This window comes from Carcharodon carcharias, chromosome 9 (genome assembly GCF_017639515.1).
Source record: "Carcharodon carcharias isolate sCarCar2 chromosome 9, sCarCar2.pri, whole genome shotgun sequence".
Classification (NCBI taxonomy): domain Eukaryota; kingdom Metazoa; phylum Chordata; class Chondrichthyes; order Lamniformes; family Lamnidae; genus Carcharodon; species Carcharodon carcharias.
In genome coordinates, this window is record NC_054475.1 from 38,051,104 (window position 1) to 38,068,843 (window position 17,740).

Here is a 17,740-nt window from a genome sequence, read left to right on the forward strand (position 1 = left end):
GCATCATCCATAACTTGAGATTTACTATGATAAACTGCAAGAAATATTGGATTAGACTGACATTCAATAATAGATAACATACATATTAGCACCAATAAATTTAAAATATTTATAATTCAGCATATTTCAATCACGATTATTGAATTATTGTTACTAAAAGTAACCTTAATTCATTAGTCATCCTTTATTTCTTGGTCCCTAAACTGTTTACCTTAATTTTTACTGATTGGCTAGAGTAACAGTCTCAAAAACAATTCACATTTACATTTGTTAGATGAGGGATCAAACAGTGAAAAAAAAATCTTTCAGATGTTTCATTGACCTTTTATAACTTCACCTTTTTAAAAGCGCTCATCCAGTCTACTATCACCGCAACATTTTCTAGCCCCCCTCCCCACCCTCAGGAAGTAAAGCTTTCAAAGTTCTGGCTTGATTCTCCTGGTAACCACATTAACACTATAGTTTACCCCATCTCACTGAAATGGAGAGTTGTGTATTCCCCTAACTCCATGGTTCATTTCTTGGAATTGACTTTTTTTAATTATTTGGAGAGGCACACCCCCTAAAATATAAACAACCAAACATAAAATATTTTTGCATACGTGAGGGTAGATATTACACAGTCCTATGTGTTGTCAGGAGCAGTCAGCAGGCAGGCCCTGAAGGGGGAGAGAAGCAACTGCATGAGGACTCGAAACATCAACTCTTTTCTTCTCCGCCAATGCTGCCAGACCTGCTGAGTTTTTCCAGGTAATTCTGTTTTGTTTTGGATTTCCAGCATCCGCAGTTTTTTGTTTTTATATATGCATGAAAATGGGTTGACTGGGAGAGGGAGGTGGGGGCAGTGTTCGGGAGATGGATGGCAGGAATTGGGACAGGGCCAGGTGTTTGGCTAGCAACAAACCTCAAAGCCTCAGTGCTGTTGGAATGAACACTCTGGCTCCTATTGTCTCTACACACAGGTATGAATATTTTACAAAATGTACCTTTTTTGTGGCAGCTGGCAGTAGTCCATTTATGGGTAGGCTGCATGTAGACAACATTTTACTAAATAGAGGCAGGATGATATCTGCTGTATTTAGAGCAAATCAATTTGGTAAAGTGGGCACCAAACAGTGTTTAGGTCTCTTATTTAGATATGCAAAAAGCCTAATGTCTAGTTTAGGTGGAGGCCCCAAACGTCTCCTAAACCAAAATGGTGAACAGTGCAATTCTGGCCCAGAATGTTGCAATGCACATCCTAGCTGCCTTATTCATTCGCCTTCAATTTATGTCTGTAAAATAAATGCAGCATAATCAAATTTCTAATCCATTTTTTTAAAAGGCTGATTTAAAACCTGTAAGATAACTGGGTTTGTCGTACGGGTCAAAGACATCTTTACTCTCAAAATTCACCCCATAATTTTGTTTTACTCAGCAAAGCTCTCGCTTTCATTACTCACTGTTTCATCTGAGCTAAATCTTTAATCTCACTTCCATCTTTTTTTTCCTTCCCAATTTCTTACCCTGCTGAAGGCACTGACTCAAGTTGGCCTACAGTTCCTCAGGCAGCAGTTATAACCCAGTCTCTGCCTCAAGTAAACACTATTCATGCGTGGGTCTTGCCTATGTATATTGGTAAGATAACTCTTTCTTTGGTTTTAAGATATTTTCTAACAAGATGTACATTCTTTTGTAAAAATGACCTGTTATTACCAGGAATGGTTGCACCTCAGCCAAAATGATTTTCTTAGTACACATTTTAGTTTTCCTAGAATGTTAAGGATTTGTTTTCAAATTGACCAGAAGAGGCATATTGTGACTGCCGTGTCTAGATTCCCTTTACTATAAATGCCATTTGCCAGGATAAGTTTTAATGAAAATGAAATGATCATATAAGTAACAGTACAGAAAGGAGCTTTTAGTAACAGTCTCTGGGGTGAATTTAAATAAGATTCCCAGGCACAGACTTGCAATAGTAGGAAGGAAGTAGTGTTAGCAGCTCTGTGGGCTCAGCGTTTGCAAAGGTGAGGAACAATAGAAAAATATAATGAGATCTTGTTGGGCTTGTTTTCCATGTGTATGGTACAATGACACTCTCCAACAAATAACATCACGACTTAAACATAGAGCAGGTGTGACCTGTGTTTTGACTTCTCTTCAGCCTTTTACCCATAGCTTACTAAAATAATTCAGCCTTTTGTGAAGAGATTTAGCTGCTTTGCTGCAGCATTTACAGTCATCAGTAAGCGACAAGGCCACACGCAGGCCGAGTACAATTTGGTTACAAAACAATTTAAGGGGGCCACACTCTTGAACTAGTCACTCTGAACAGGTCACATACACCCTGGAAAAAAAACGAGAGAGAACATGCTTCCAGATGCTGGAACCTGCGCAGCTCTTCTCCTTGCACTGGCTGAAGGCCACTTGCACTTGGTGATGCACAATGTGCAACTCCTCCCTCTGCTCTACCCTCTAAAGGATGTACAGTGCCAGTATCTGAGCTGCTGGCCGCAAGTGTGAGATCAAGTGACGGTGTTTGATTATTATCAGTCTCCTGCTCCTCTTGGATTTCAAGCTCCCACACCACTTCCTGGGCAGTTCTTGGGCAGCTGAAAGGAGAAAAGTGTTGGGGTCATGGTGAGGGAGTCGGGGAAAGCTAAGAGTCCATGCTTACATTATCTGCAGCTTATGGATCAGAAGGGATTGTGGGATTTGGGGGCAGTGGGATATGAGGAAGTGGATTAAAGTAGGATTAAGTACCACTACCTTCTATGCTTTGAGCCCCACCACTGGCCTCCTCTAATGGTGGTTAGTATTGTCTCCTCCATGGGGCTGAGGACATGCAGCCCTGCCTGTCCCCCACTAGTTAGGTGTTGGTGTCTATGGTTGTGCGCCATCTTGTCCTGCAAGCTTTCTTTGCATTGTCATCTCTGATGGATTTGAGAAAGAAACAAACAAACAAAGTTTGAAAAAAAAATTAAAAATACATTCATTTAGCACCTTTCACCACCTCAGGTCACTCCAAAGCACTTTACAGCCAATGGAGCATTTTTGAAGTATAGCCACAGTGTTGTAATGTTTAAATAAAAATGAAAATCACATGAAATGGGGCTGTCAGACTTGTTTTACTATTTACAAATCCTTGGCTTCCTATTTCCTGCTACAGCAGGAAAAAGAGACTATCACAAGGGACTTAAAGATCTCAAGAGGACTTCTAGCATATAACTAGAAAGGGATGGACATAGAAAATTGAAAAGATGGAAAGCTTATCAGCAAAGAACTAACAAGTTCCCATCAACAAATCAGAAATGAGCTAGTGTGGTTTTAAATGAGTGCCCACAGCCATTTTTGAATTAGAGATGTGAGTCATTGATAAATTTCTTCTCTATTTTAAAGTGGGGGTAGCAGCTTGTAGTCTCAGGCACCGATCTCACTTGTTTAATTTTATGTCCATTTAAATTTTTCTGTGCTAGTTATTTACAAAAGGCTTCAGCAACAGTCAAATCAGAACCCATGCAGAGTAAATTTATATTCTTTTGGTTAAAATTATGTATACAGTGACTAATACTTTAAAGGTTACATTTTACAATTAAACGTTATATTAAATTGTGCCTGGTTCATGTTTTGTTGCTCACTGCGTCAAAGCATAATTGTTGGTAAACAAGAAGATTTTTCCATTTTGTAAGAATGCGCACTGATCTAATCACCTATAGCTAGAGAGTAAAACATCATCAATGCATTACAAATTGCCTGCAGCCATGATAGCTGGTAACATCAAACAGGTATGCGTTTTACCAAAAATATATGGTAATAAATGTTATATAAATTGTTTCCTTCCACTATTTTGAGTAATTTGTTTGATCCTTATTAGGGATCTTTTTGTAATAAGCATCTTTAGTCTTCTCCTTGGGCCTATATTGATGTATATGTGATTATGTATATTCATTTGTGTTAGTAAAATAAACTTGTCAGAATGACATGAAGACTGGTGAAAAGGCAGGTATTACTGGTTTGATCTTTTGATTATAATCTATAATTATAATTTAATGTTTGCAGTAAGCAACTTTTGAAATTGTGGTTAGCCTTAGTGTATGTGGTTCACTGTCTATAAATAGAGGACCAGAAGTGCTTAAAACTCACAACCCTTTTTTAAATTGAAGATATGGAATTTGGATGCAGTAATTTATTATACAACAGACTGGGCAGAGGACTGTGGAAAATAACGCTCAGGCTGGGCAGAAAGTTTTGCTAAATAATAGACTGGACAGAAGGGTCTAGTAAACAACAGTCATACTGGACAGATGGGTTTGTTAAATAGCAGTCATACTGGATAGAGAGGTCTGGTAAATAACAGTCATACTGGACTGCTGAGTTTGTAAAATAACAGTCATACAGAGCAGAAAAGTCTGGTAAATAACAGTCATACTGAACAGATAGGTTTTTAAAATAACAGTCACACTGGACACAGAGGTCTGGTAAATAACAGTCATACTGGGAAGATGCGTTTGTTAAACAACAGTCATACTGGGCAAAGAAGCCTGGTAAATATCAGTAATTCTGGACACAGAGGTCTAGTAAGTAATAATAATTCTGGACATATGGGTCTGGTAAATGGCAGTCATATTAGAGAGAGGGATTTGATAAATAGCAGACAGACTGGACAGAGGCATCTGGTAAATAACATTCATACTGGACAGATGTGCCTGGTAAATAACACTCAGACTAGGCAGATGAGTCTGAAAAATAGCAGACTGGAGAGAAAGCTCTGGTAAATAACTGTCATTCTGGACATCTGGGTCTGGTAAATAAGTCTTTCTGGACAGAGGGGTTTGATAAATAGCAATCATATAGAGGCATCTGGTAAATAGCAGACAGACTGTTCAGAGGGATCTGGTCAATATTCATGAAGGAGTAGGAGGAGTCTGTTTAAAGTCAGAGATTAGGGTGAGATCTGATAAATTACAGAGCAGTTATCTGATGGGCTGTTCAAGAGATCTGATAAATGTCTGAGAGTTTGAGGGTAGAGAACGTTACAAGACAAATTTTCTGCCAGCAGTCAACACATGTTCATAGAATGTATTTCCATAAACAAACCTGCATTTCTCATCACCTGAAACTAGCAAACTCAGCATGACATGAGTAATACAGGGCAATGCTACAGGGTAATAATTATTCATTTAGTATCCCGTCCACTCCCAAAGCTGGTACATTGTCTGACCACATCCTTCAGACTAAAACTGATAGATGAATGTACTTACCAATGTGATAAATGCATAGAAACAAAACATGTAACCAATGTTAACAGGATCCGCGCTGGTTGAAGTCAAAACTAAGACAAGGAGCCGTTGCTTGCTGAGAGAGTTTATTGACTTTGCTCAGTGTCAACACTCCTCACTTCCACCCAGTGTCCCAGCTATCCCCTATTTATATGTGTTCAAATGCCCATCATCTATTTCTCTTAGCAATGTAATTGAGATTAGCAAGCCTTCACAATGTAATTGATAAGACTTGACAACTTACAGAGCAATAATGACACTATGTATTTTTGTTTCAAAAAAATCCATAATTACGTTCTTTCCAACTGCTTTTGAATTGAGATTCTGATGAAATGTTAGGTGGACCACATAGATAACCACATAGTACCTCCAGGTTACCACTGGTAATAGACAGTCAAAGCAAGAAACTGAAAAATCTTGAGATTTCTATCAACATATGCAGAACAATTTTACATATCTGTGCTACTAGTAGGCATCCTCATTCACTGGAAGTGCAGGTCAGAAATTTATTACATGGCATGTATCTGAATAAGCAGCTAGGCTCATGATGGGCAATTAGTCCAGTATTAGTCCAATCACAGCTACACAATCAACATGTTTAATGTTATCACCTGCTCAGTTTACCACTGCCCCATTTGACTCCTCCATATCTTTACACGTTTTTTACACTAAAGTAAGGCTACCTTTGATTGGGTGATTCCCCAAAGGCCTTGCTAGTTCCATTCTACAGCCAGCCAATGATTCATGGTCAATGATATGAATTGGTGCTCCCTTCTGATCTTTCCTTACACTCTGAACTATGGTTGATTCTGTTCACAAATGAGCTATTAACAGAGTGATGTATAGGAGATGGCACAGTGAAGAATTACAATATGACTTATTTGAAGCCCTTGTAAATGATTAGTGCTGGAATTATCAAATTGAGATTATCAGAGCCATAATTTTACTAGATTTTGTGGTGAAGAAGATCAGGAGAAAACCATTGTTTGCTATCATGAGCTTCTGAGTAATCACAATTCAATGGCAGTCTTGTGTAGTGATATGTGGCTCTTGGCTATATAATACAAAATATTCAGAAACCTTTACAATGCCTCTGCAGATACAAGGGGCTGGATTTTCAAATGCTGGCAGGGCTGAGAAAGCATGTAGGCGTGCATTGAAAATTGTGTCCCTGGAGGGCATCTCTGCCCTGTGCTCTGGAGCATTAAGAGCACAATGCCATTTCTAGAGAGAGGGTGTGAGTGGAGGGAGCTGGGAACCCACGTGCCTCCAATTAACTGATTGTTGAGCTCATTGATGAGCCCATTAAGAGGCCTCAGAGGAACAATTTTAAATTTTCAATCAAGAGGCACAGGAAAGACACAGAGCGCAATTTTCTGTGCCCACTGGCGGCAGGCATGATAGATGGTGTGAGAGGACAATCGATTTCACGATGGCGGGAAGGTTGCGATTGTCCACTCAGCTAGCCAACGGCAGGTCCTGTTTCCCGTCATTGGTCGTTGGGAACCTCATTGTAATACATCAGCATATCATTATCAGGCAATCCAACCAGGCTCTTGCACTCCCACTGGATCAGCTATCCGCAAATTCCTAAACTAATCTCCATTAAGGCAACATCAACCCATAGATTTTTAAGCAGACACCAGGCAAAACATATTCACCTTACGAATTTAAAATGAGGTTCCTTTCACTGTGGCTCCTGTGAAGTCAGTTGGAGGCTTGTAGTTGCTTTGACCTGACATTACCTCTGCTCGGCACACATGAGAACTACTGAAGTTATACCTAGCACAGCTCATTGAATGTAAATTCTCATTGTATCAATAACCTCTTTGAACCCACCTCTTCTAATAATAAAATCCCTATCATAGTACCAATTTTATAAGCAACATAAACATATTGCTTGGTCGCTGCTCGCTGGGTGCTAGATTTCACTCCATTTCTTGAATGCTGTATTAAAAAAATGCAAATACACTCTATCTCTCTTACATCTCAAAACATGTACACATCAAAGCACCCAGAGTGGCTGGCTTTAATCCAATTAAGACACACCCACAGACTAAATCTCCAATTTAAAAGAAAGATATTTTCCAATAATATTACATACATCAGTAGCTTCATGACATCTCTCCCCCTATCGACAAATGAACCGTCATAATTCTAAAAGACGGCCTCATTTTAATAACCCAACTCACACTATCTCCTATACTTATTACACTATTACATTACCAGATGCATGCATTAACATAACAATATATATATATACAAATCCTTGGTATCAACAGAAATCACTCCAGTTCAGTGTCCAGGATTTTAAAAATGTCCAATTTTCCTTTAAACTTCAAACTCTTAATAGCACATCTGTAAACAGATTTTCTCTTCTAGCAATATGTTTAACCCATAGATTAAATGGTTTAACAATAGACTCCATCTGAAAAGCCTTGTACTTTTGTCTCAAAATTTGTCCAAAAACTTCAAAGGATTTTGGTCTGTATAAACGATTGTTTCTGATGAACTGTTTGTAACATGAATTTCAAAATGTTGCAATGCTAACACCAAACTCAAAGTCTCTTCTTCCATTGTTGAATGTCTTCCCTGTTGTACATTCAGCTTCTGTGAAAAATACCCTATCGATTTTTCAATTCCAGTGTCAACTTCTTGTAACAGTACAGCCCCAATGCCTATACTGCTTGCGTCAATGGCATACTTGAATTGCTTGGCATAATTGGGTACTGCCAAAACTGGTGTCATAGCTAATACAGTTTTCAAATTATCGAATGACTTTTGACACTCCAGTGTCCATTAATTCAGTGGAGCCACCACTTGGCTAAAATTTAGTACAAATTTCTGGTAAAACCCACTCATGCCAAGAAATCTCAAAACTTCTCATTTTGTTGTAGGCACGGCAAAATCCATGATAACCTTGACACATCTCTCGGAGCCACCTTACTATGTCCAATGGTATGACCTAGATACATAACTTGCGCCTTTGCAAATTCACTTTTATCCAACTTCATTACCAAATTAGCTTCTTGTAGTCAAGTAAATAATTCTTCCGGATGCTCCTCCCACGTCTGACTGAAAATGATTAGATCATCAAAATAAACCACAAAATTGCTTAGACCCACAATTACTTTGTCAGTCTTTGAAATGTCATAGGTGCATTCTTCATGCAAAATGGCATGCCTTTAAACTGATATAGTCCACTTGGCATTACAAAAGCTGGTATTTCCTTTGCTCTTTCTGATAACAGTGCTTGCCAATATCCTTTTAGGTAGTCAATTTTTGTGATAAATTTCAATTGTCTCACTTTTTCAGTGCAACCTTCCAACTGTGGTATGGGATATGAATACACTTTTGTCATCACATTCAGCTTTCGATAGCCCACGCTCAGTCCTTGTGTTCCATCTGGTTTCAGTACCAGTATAACAGGCGAACTCCAGTTACTGCAACTAGACCCTATGATATCATTTTGAAGCATGAAACCAATTTCTTTTTGAACTTGTAATAACTTTGTCGGATTTAACCTATAAGGATGTTGCCTTATTGAAGATGACATTTCAATGCATACATCATGTATAGCTAAATGAGTCTTTCTCAACTTATTCCCACAAATAGGTTTGTGTGACTGCAATAGCTTTTCCAAATCATTTTGACACTTGCTTGGAAGGTAACTCAATATTTCATTTAAATTTTCAAGCAACCCCTCATTATCCAATTTGATTAGAGGAAAATCAATTTCAGAGTCCTGTACTTCTACTTCTTCCTCATCATCTACCATCACTAACAATTCTTTTTGTTCCTCTCCCCTGTCAAAGTACTTTTTAAGCAAATTTACATGGCACACCCTCTGCTTCTTTATTCTACCTGGAGTATTTATTAAATAATTTACTTCACTCAACTTCTTTTTGATCTTGTAAAGCCCACTAAATTTTGCATTTAATGAATCACCTAGCACTGGTAACAAAACTGGTACTTTCTCTCCAGAAACATAACTGTGAGTTTTGGTTTTCTTATCTGCTTTCACTTTCATCACTTGCTGTGATGTCTTTAAATGTTCCCTAGCCAACTCACATGCTCTATTCAATCTTTCCCTGAAATTTGATACATAATCCAGGAGAATAGTTTCTGAATTTTGACCCACTAATTTCTCATTAATCAATTTCAGTGGTCCCCTTACCTCATGACCATAAAATAGGTCAAAAGGGCTAGAACTAGTCAATGCAAAGGGAATGTTTCTAATAGCAAATAACAAAATTGAATTCCCGTATCCCAATCCTATGCATAATCCTGACAGTATGCTCTTACTATAGTTTTTAAAGTTTGATGCCATCTTTCCAAAGTTCCTTGTGAATCCGGGTGGTAAACTGTTGGCTTAAGCTGTTTTATCCCCAAACTGTTCATTACTTCCTTAAACAGCTGTGACATGAAATTTGACCCTTGATCTGATTGTAGTTCCTTAGGTAAACCATATCTTGTAAAACATTTAATTAACTCCCCCACAATCTTCTTAGTTGTAATATTTTTTAAAGGTATTGCTTCAGGGAACCTGGTAGACATATCCATTATTGTCGATAAATACTGATTTCCACTTTTAGTCTTAGGGAGGGGTCCCACACAATCAATCATGACCTTGGTAAAAGGTTCTTCAAATGGTGGTATTTGGTTTAAAGGCGCAGTCTTAATCACTGCTTGTGGTTTTCCTGTTATTTAACATGTATGACAGGTTCTATAGAATTCAACTACATCCTTATGCAATCCTAGCCAAAAATAAATCTCTGCATCTTTTCCTGTGCTTTCCTAATTCCTAAATGTGTTCTCATTGGAACATGAGCAATCCTCAGAATCTCATTTCTATACCCTAATGGGATAACAATCTGATGCACCTCCCTCCAGCTTTCATTTGCTGAGACATGATCTGACCTCCATTTTCTCATCATGAATACCGTCCCAGAGATAATAACACACTGGAATACATTTTGCTTCTGTTTCTGAATAAGCTGTCTGATATGACTGTTTTAATTGCAACTTATTGTTCTGTAATTCTACTGACCACTTTGACTTAAACATTTCAGCTGAATTGTGCTGTATTCTTTCCTCTTGAACAATGTTATCAAATATAGTGCAAGCTAATTGGATTTTGACTCCCTCTTCTTGCCTTTGAACTTCCTGCTTATCTTGTTTGTCTTGTTGTTCCCTATGAGCCTTTGATCTCATTACAACACAATTAGGAAACAATGGAGGATGTTCCTTCTGTAACACCTCTGTTAAAAACACATCTACAGGCTGATCAACTACCATAGGCATCACCCACATTTGTGATCCAGCTATATCATTACCCAGAATAAATTGAAACCCTGCAATGGGCAATTTTTCCACTGTTCCAATTATAACTTCACCCAACTTCCATTTGCTCTTTAAGTTTACCTTGCACTATGGAATAGATTTAGCATCTCCATGAACCCCACTTATTATTACCTTCTCCTGCAATACTCCCTTTGAACAACAAATATCACGATACAACAACATTAAGGATTGACTAGCCTCTGTGTCTCTTAAAATTTTATCATCTTTAACTACTCCACCCTGTATACATAGAAAGACTTTCCCGTCACATACAAAATCTTTAAACATTTCTGCAACCTGCCCCTCAGAATTCTCTTGAATAAACTGTGAACACATTTCATTGATTCTCCCTGTTTTACCTGTACACAAATCACTAGTTTCTCCTGTGCCTGAACCTCAGATCCCACAGTACTTTTGCATCCAGAGGTTTTCTGTACCCCAAAATTTCCAATAGTTTTTTTCCTGCAACCTCCAACACACTGACTTTGTGTGTCCCACTTTATTACAATGAAAATACCTCAATTTTCAAATATCACTTCTACCTTCAGCACCTTCTTTTTTATTCTGAGAAAAAACTTCCTGGGAACTTTCAGCTACGCCTTCGATTCCCTGAATACCTACTTTTCTTTCACCTTCCCAGTTTTTATCCTTTTCCAATTTGAAAGGGTGATGAAGAAAGGTTTAGCTCTATGAACTAACTCATAATCATCTTTGCTGCTTGTCTTACAGAATCAACCTTCTGTTCCTCCACAGGAGTTGTCACTCCTGAAGAGACTGAATCTTTAAATTCTTCCAAAATAATTACTTCCCTAAAAGCTGCATAGGTTGTCTCCATTTTTAATGTCCATATCCACTGTATCCACTGGTCAAAATTACTTTGTTTCACCCTTTCAAACTCAATATAAGTTTGTCCAAAACAAAAATAAAAATATATGGAAAAACTCAGCAGGTCTGGCAACATCTGCAGAGAGGAACACAGTTAACGTTTCGAGTCTGTATGACTCTTCAACAGAACTAAGTAAAAATAGAAGGGAGGTGAAATATAAGCTGGTTTAAGGGGAGGTAGGACAAGTAGAGCTGGATAGAGGGCCAGTGATAGATGGAGATAGCCAATAGATGTCACAGACAAAAGGACAAAGAGGTGTTGAAGGTGATGATATTATCTAAGGAATGTGTTAATTAAGGGTAGAAAGCAGGACAAGCAAGGTACAGATAGCCCTAGTGGGGGTGGGGTGGGGTGAAGGAATCAAAAAAGGCTAAAATGTAGAGATAAAACAATGGATAGAAATACATTTAAATAAGTGGGAAAAGAAAAATCTATATAAATTATTGGAAAAAAGTGGGGGTTGGAAAGGGGGTGGGGTTGGAGAATAGAGTTCATGATCTAAAATTGTTGAACTCAATATTCAGTCCAGAAGGCTGTAAAATGCCTAGTCAGAAGATGAGGTGCTATTCCTCCAGTTTGCGTTGAGCTTCACTGGACCAATGCAGCAGGCCAAGGACAGACATGTGGGCATGAGAGCAAGGTGGTGTGTTGAAATGGCAAGCGACAGGAAGCCAGGGTCATGCTTGCGGACAGACCGAAGGTGTTCTGCAAAGTGGTCACCCAGTCTGCGTTTGGTCTCTCCAATGTAGAGGAAACCGCATTGGGAGCAACAAATGCAGGAGACTAAATTGAGGGAAGTGCTAGTGAAATGCTGCTTCACTTGAAAGGAGTGTTTGTGCCCTTGGACGGTGAGGAGAGGGGAAGTTAAGGCAGGTGTTGCACCTTCTGCGGTTGCGTGGGAAGGTGCCTTGGGAGGGGGTTGAGGTGTAGGGGGTGATGGAGGAGTGGACCAGGGAGTCCCAGAGGGAATGATCCCTGCGGAATGCCGCCGGGGGGTGAAGGGAAGACAATATTTTATATATATTTCCAATCATTTATATAGATTTTTCTTTTCCCACTTATTTAAATGTATTTCCATCCATTGTTTTATATCTACCTTTTAGCCCTTTTTTATTCCTTCACCCCGCCCCACCCCACCCCCACTAGGGCTATCTGTACCTTGCTTGTCCTGCTTTCTACCCTTAATTAGCATGTTCCATAGATAATGTCACCACCTTCAACACCTCTTTGTCCTTTTGTCTAGGACATCTTTTGGCTATCTCCATCTATCACTGGCCCTCTACCTAGCTCTACTTGTCCCAACTCCCCCCAACCCCGCCTTAAACCAGCTTATATTTCACCTCTCTTCTATTTTTAAACGGTTCTGTTGAAGAGTCATACGGACTCGAAACGTTAACTGTGTTCCTCTCTGCAGATGCTGCCAGACCTGCTGAGTTTTTGCAGGTATTTTTATTTTTGTCTTGGATTTCCAGCATCCACAGTTTTTTTGCTTTTATCTATAAGTTTGTCCAGGCTGTTTTCTCATATTCCTAAATTTCTGCCTGTATACTTCAGGAACCAACTCATATGTCCTCAAAATAGCCGTTTTTTTACCACATCATAATTCACTGACATTTCTTCTGATAGTAAAGCATATTCCTCAAGTGCCCTACCTAACAACTTAATCTGTAATAAAAATGTCCAGTTTTCCTGTGCCATTTCATCTGTTTAGCTAGCTTCTCAAATGAAATGAAGAACACTTCAATATCTTTTTCCTCAAATTTTGGAAGAGCTTGTACAAATTTAAACATCTCCCCACTGGATTCTACTCTAGAGGTAAATCCTTCCTCACCTACTGGCATATCTTTTCTAACTGAAAACATTTGCAGTTGGATTTTTCTCTCTCTCTTTTTCTCTTTCCTCCTTCTCTATCTTCACAATTTCTAATTTCCTTTTAAAAGCCATTTCTCTGTCCTTTGCTTCAATTTCAAGCTTTTTCTGTTCTTTTGCTTGTTCAAATTCAAGCGTCTGCATTTGTAACTGAAGTCTCAGTACTTCCAGCTGTGACTCACTAGTGTCAGATTTCACTTCCAGCTGTAGATGCTGTGCTATACTTTTAATTATATCTGATTTCCTAACCCCTGCAGGTAACCCACAATTTTAACTTATTTGCCAACTCTGTTAACATACTTTTGGTTATTTTTTCGAACACAATCAGAGTTATCTCTTCTACTACCAGACAAGTCTTAGCAATTGCCAAATCCATCTTTCAGTCTCACCACTTCTAAAATGCCTCGCCAATTCCTGAATTCAAAGTGCTTCTCCTACTCATGACCTTATGATTCACCAATTCCAAACCAGTCATGGAATTAGAAATGTTATTATCCCACTAGAGCCTCCAATTGTTATGAGAGAGCCTTTTTGGTAAAGCTGTTATTTAAAAATCCCAGAGGGAAACGTTAAACAACTGTCATAACCTATATTTTTAAGAGATATGTTTGAGAAGAAATGCTAAATTCAGGAAGCAGACCACAGGTTCTCAAGAGGTTTTATATTAAACCAAATGAAACAGTTTGTTAATTTACACAAGTTAAATACATATACATGGCTACAAATTACTACTATCATAACTTTTAACACATTCCTAAAATAATCTCCATTAAGGCAACAGCAACCCATAGATTTTTAAGCAGACACCAGGCAAAGTATTTTCACCTTATGAATTCAAAATGAGGTTCCTTTCACTGTGGTTCCTGTGGAGTCAGTTGGAGGCTTACAGCTGCTTTGATTTTACATTGCCTCTGCTCAGCACACATGAAAACTGCTGATTGTTATACCTAGCACAGCTCATTGAATGTAAATTCTCATTGTATCGGCAACCACTTTGAACCCACCTCTTCTAACAATAAAACCCCTTTCATAGTAACAATTTTATTAGCAACATAAACATACTGCTTGGTTGCTGCTCGCTGGGTGCCAGGTTTCACCCCATTCCTTGAATGCTGTATTCAAAAAATGCAAATGCACTCTATCTCTCTTACATCTCAAAACTAGTACACAACAAAGCACCCAGTGTAGCTGGCTTTAATGCAATTAAGACACACCACAGACGAAACCTCTATTTTAAAAGAAAAATATTTTCCAATAATATTATATACATTAAAACTTCTTGACAGGTGGGGCAGGCGAATGATAGCAAGCCCACCATGGAAATGGCGTGTTTCATGGGTGTGCATAAATAATGAGGCGGGTTCGGGATGATATGGCTTGAAAACCCACCATTGCGGCCAGTGCGTAAAACGTTGTTTTACCATCTGCTACCACACTCTGTGCAAATTTGGGAAAATTCCACCCTCAGTATCTGGGACACATCAGGGTGCAGCTGCCGTGAATACAACAGTAAACCATCATATCTAAGCAATGGGGAGTAATGCTCAGCTGCTCAACCTGTGGCACAGACTTGCTGTTTCTGGTGATGAGAGGCCTTATTTTGTGAACAGTGAGTGGTGAGACCCTTGAGAAGGATGTGAGGAAGCTGGTATCATTTGAGCAGCAGAAGCTAGCAAAGGAAGCTTGCGTGAATGAACGATCGACAGCTGAGGGAATTGAAATGGGAGGAGCCATCTCTGACATTGGTTGGATTAGCAAGGAGGAGCTTCAGCAGAGGCAGCCTCTTGGTTAGGCGGAGGCCAGAGGGACACGGGTGATGGGGGAGGAGCAGTGCTGCAAGGGGAAGAAGGTACTACCCAAGCCATTGGGTTTACTGCCCGAGAATTAGCTACCTTCAAATGAGAGGCTGGCAGTACCGCAGGAGCCTGAATCCCACCTACAGCCATCGAGGTCACTGTAGCCCTGAATTTCAATGCATCCCAGTTGTTCCAGAGATTAGCTGCAGACCTGGGTGACACCTTGAAGTCAGCGCTCATTACACCATCGGGCAGGACACAGATACTCCATTCTGGAGGGCAGAGAGATGGATGGGCTAGCACAGGCACAGAGGGCATTAGGGTTCACTGCCATTGATCGATTCCCTCAGAACCAGGTGGTCATCAATTGCACCCATGTAACAAGCAAGTTACTGACAGACCAGACAGCCAGATTCCTCAACAGAAACGATTTCCACTCACTGAATACCCATCTACTCTGTGATCCAGGCTCACAGCCCTATGACAGATTATTCTGTAACATAACTTTCATCAGAAAAAGAAATTATGAAGCAAGCACAAACGTGTGGATGATCCCATTGCCACTCAAATACATTGAAACTGTAGTCTCCACTGTTACCAATTGCCCCACCTCACAGAACATGGAACTGCATCAATCCCAAGAACCTGGACTGACATCTGCCCGTGCCAATGCTGGCCCTCTGCGAACCCATCTTCACCATCTCCTCAGCGAATGGCAAGCCCAGTCACGACTGCCGCTGGCCTTTTCAAAGCGGCATTAATTTCCATGTCCAGCCTCCATGTGCTCCCAGCACTGCTAATTGGGTGCTGTTCTCCACCCATCCCCACCCCCCAGCTAATTAGGCACTTTATTCTGATCAAGACCTGGAAATATTCTGGGGCTGGGTTCCCAACCCTGGATTGAAAATCCAGCCCAAGTTTTTTATGTCAAACCAGGTCCTAAAACAAGAAATCTAATGATTACAACATTAACCCAAAGTTGAATGCAACAATCACACTTCATAACTCATTTAATGCTTGTAAGGGTTGTCAGGGTGAAACAGATTTCAGAAATAGGAAGGGAACACAATAGTGAGAATTATAAAAGCGAGTTATTGCTGGACCAGGAACCAATATAAGTCAGTGTTAAAATCTGCTTTGTTTAACTTCCTAAGCAAATGGTGCTCCTTTGGGTCAAGTGATCCATTTTGAATGTTCACATCCTGAGATCTTGTCAAGCTAGTGTGAACATTGCAGTTTGGCTCTAACAGTGGGCGGGCAGGAAGTAAAATGAAAGGGACAGCTATCTCCTGTTCCTTTGTATCACAGAAACAGTCATAACATTGCCAGGAGGTTTGTATGAAAGAATCTCTATTTTTTTTATTCATCTCTGATCATCAGATGACATAATTTGAGATCAAAGCAGAAAGTTTTGGACTTAAGTGGGAGCGATAAATAGGATTTCCCTAGAACATTGATGGGGAACTGGATACAGCAATGCATATGGGCCCCAGCTACATTCAAGAGGTAGTGCTGAAGGTTTGTCCTTCAGAACCAATTGTGTCAAACTGTTTCAGTACAACTATAAGACTGGCACAACAAGGCAGCAGACACATGGGAACACTGCCTCCTGGAAGTTCCGTCCAAGCCACTCACTATCCTGACTTAGAAATATTTTGCCGTTCCTTCATTGTCGCAAACTCAACACCTGATCTCATTACAGCCTTGGTTCAAAGATAGACAAAAGAGCTGAGTTCTAGAGCTGAGGTGAGATGGACTGCCCTTGACATCAAGACAGCATTTGACCAAGTATAGCATTAGGAAGCCCTAGTAAAATTGAAGTCAATAGGAATTGGGGTGCTGGGGTGGGGCAGTGGTGAAATCTCACCTAGCACAAAGGAAGATAGTTGTGATTGTTGGAGGTCAATCATGTCGGCCCAAGAACTTCACTGCAGGAGTTCATCAGGGTAGTGTCCTTGTCCCAACCATTTTTAGCTGTTTCATCACTGGCCTTCCTTCCATCATAAGGTCAGAGTTGGGAATCTCACTGATGATCATGACTCCTCAGATACTGAAGCAGCCTGTGTCTACATACAGCAAAAATTGGACAACATTTACATTTGGGTGGATAAGTGAAAAGTAACATAAGAATTAGGCAATAACCATTTCCAACAATTTTAACCACTTGGCTTTGATACTCAATGGCACCGCCTTTGTTGAATCCCCTACCATCAACATCTATAGTTCGCCATTGACCAGAAATATAACTGGACCAGCTACATAAATAATGTCATTGCAAAAGCAGGGAGAGACTGGGTATTCTGTGACAAGTGACTAATGTTCTGACTCCCCAAAACCTTTTCACTATCTACAAGGCACAAATCTGCTTGCCTAGATAAGTGCAGCTCCAATAGCACTCAAAAAGCTCAATACCATTGAAGATCAAGCAAACAGCTTGATTGTCACCCCATCCACCACCTTAAACATCCCACCCTGCACCACCAGCACACAATGGCTTCAGTGTATATCATCTATGAGTAGTAACTAGTTAAGGCCTCTTCAATAGCACCTCCCAAATCAATGAGCTCTGCCACATGGGAGGGCAATGT

The 17,740-nt window shown here is 39.7% G+C and overlaps 1 protein-coding gene across 1 annotated transcript in view; it reads left to right on the forward strand.

The window, feature by feature from the left end:
- Positions 1–3,737: 3,737 nt before the first annotated feature.
- Positions 3,738–17,740, forward strand: part of LOC121282358 (receptor-type tyrosine-protein phosphatase R-like) — a 170,707-nt gene continuing 156,704 nt past the window's right edge. Inside the window, exon 1 of the mRNA XM_041196065.1 lies at positions 3,738–3,764. The gene's annotated coding sequence lies outside the window, so the exon portion shown is untranslated. The remainder of the gene's footprint in view (positions 3,765–17,740) is intronic.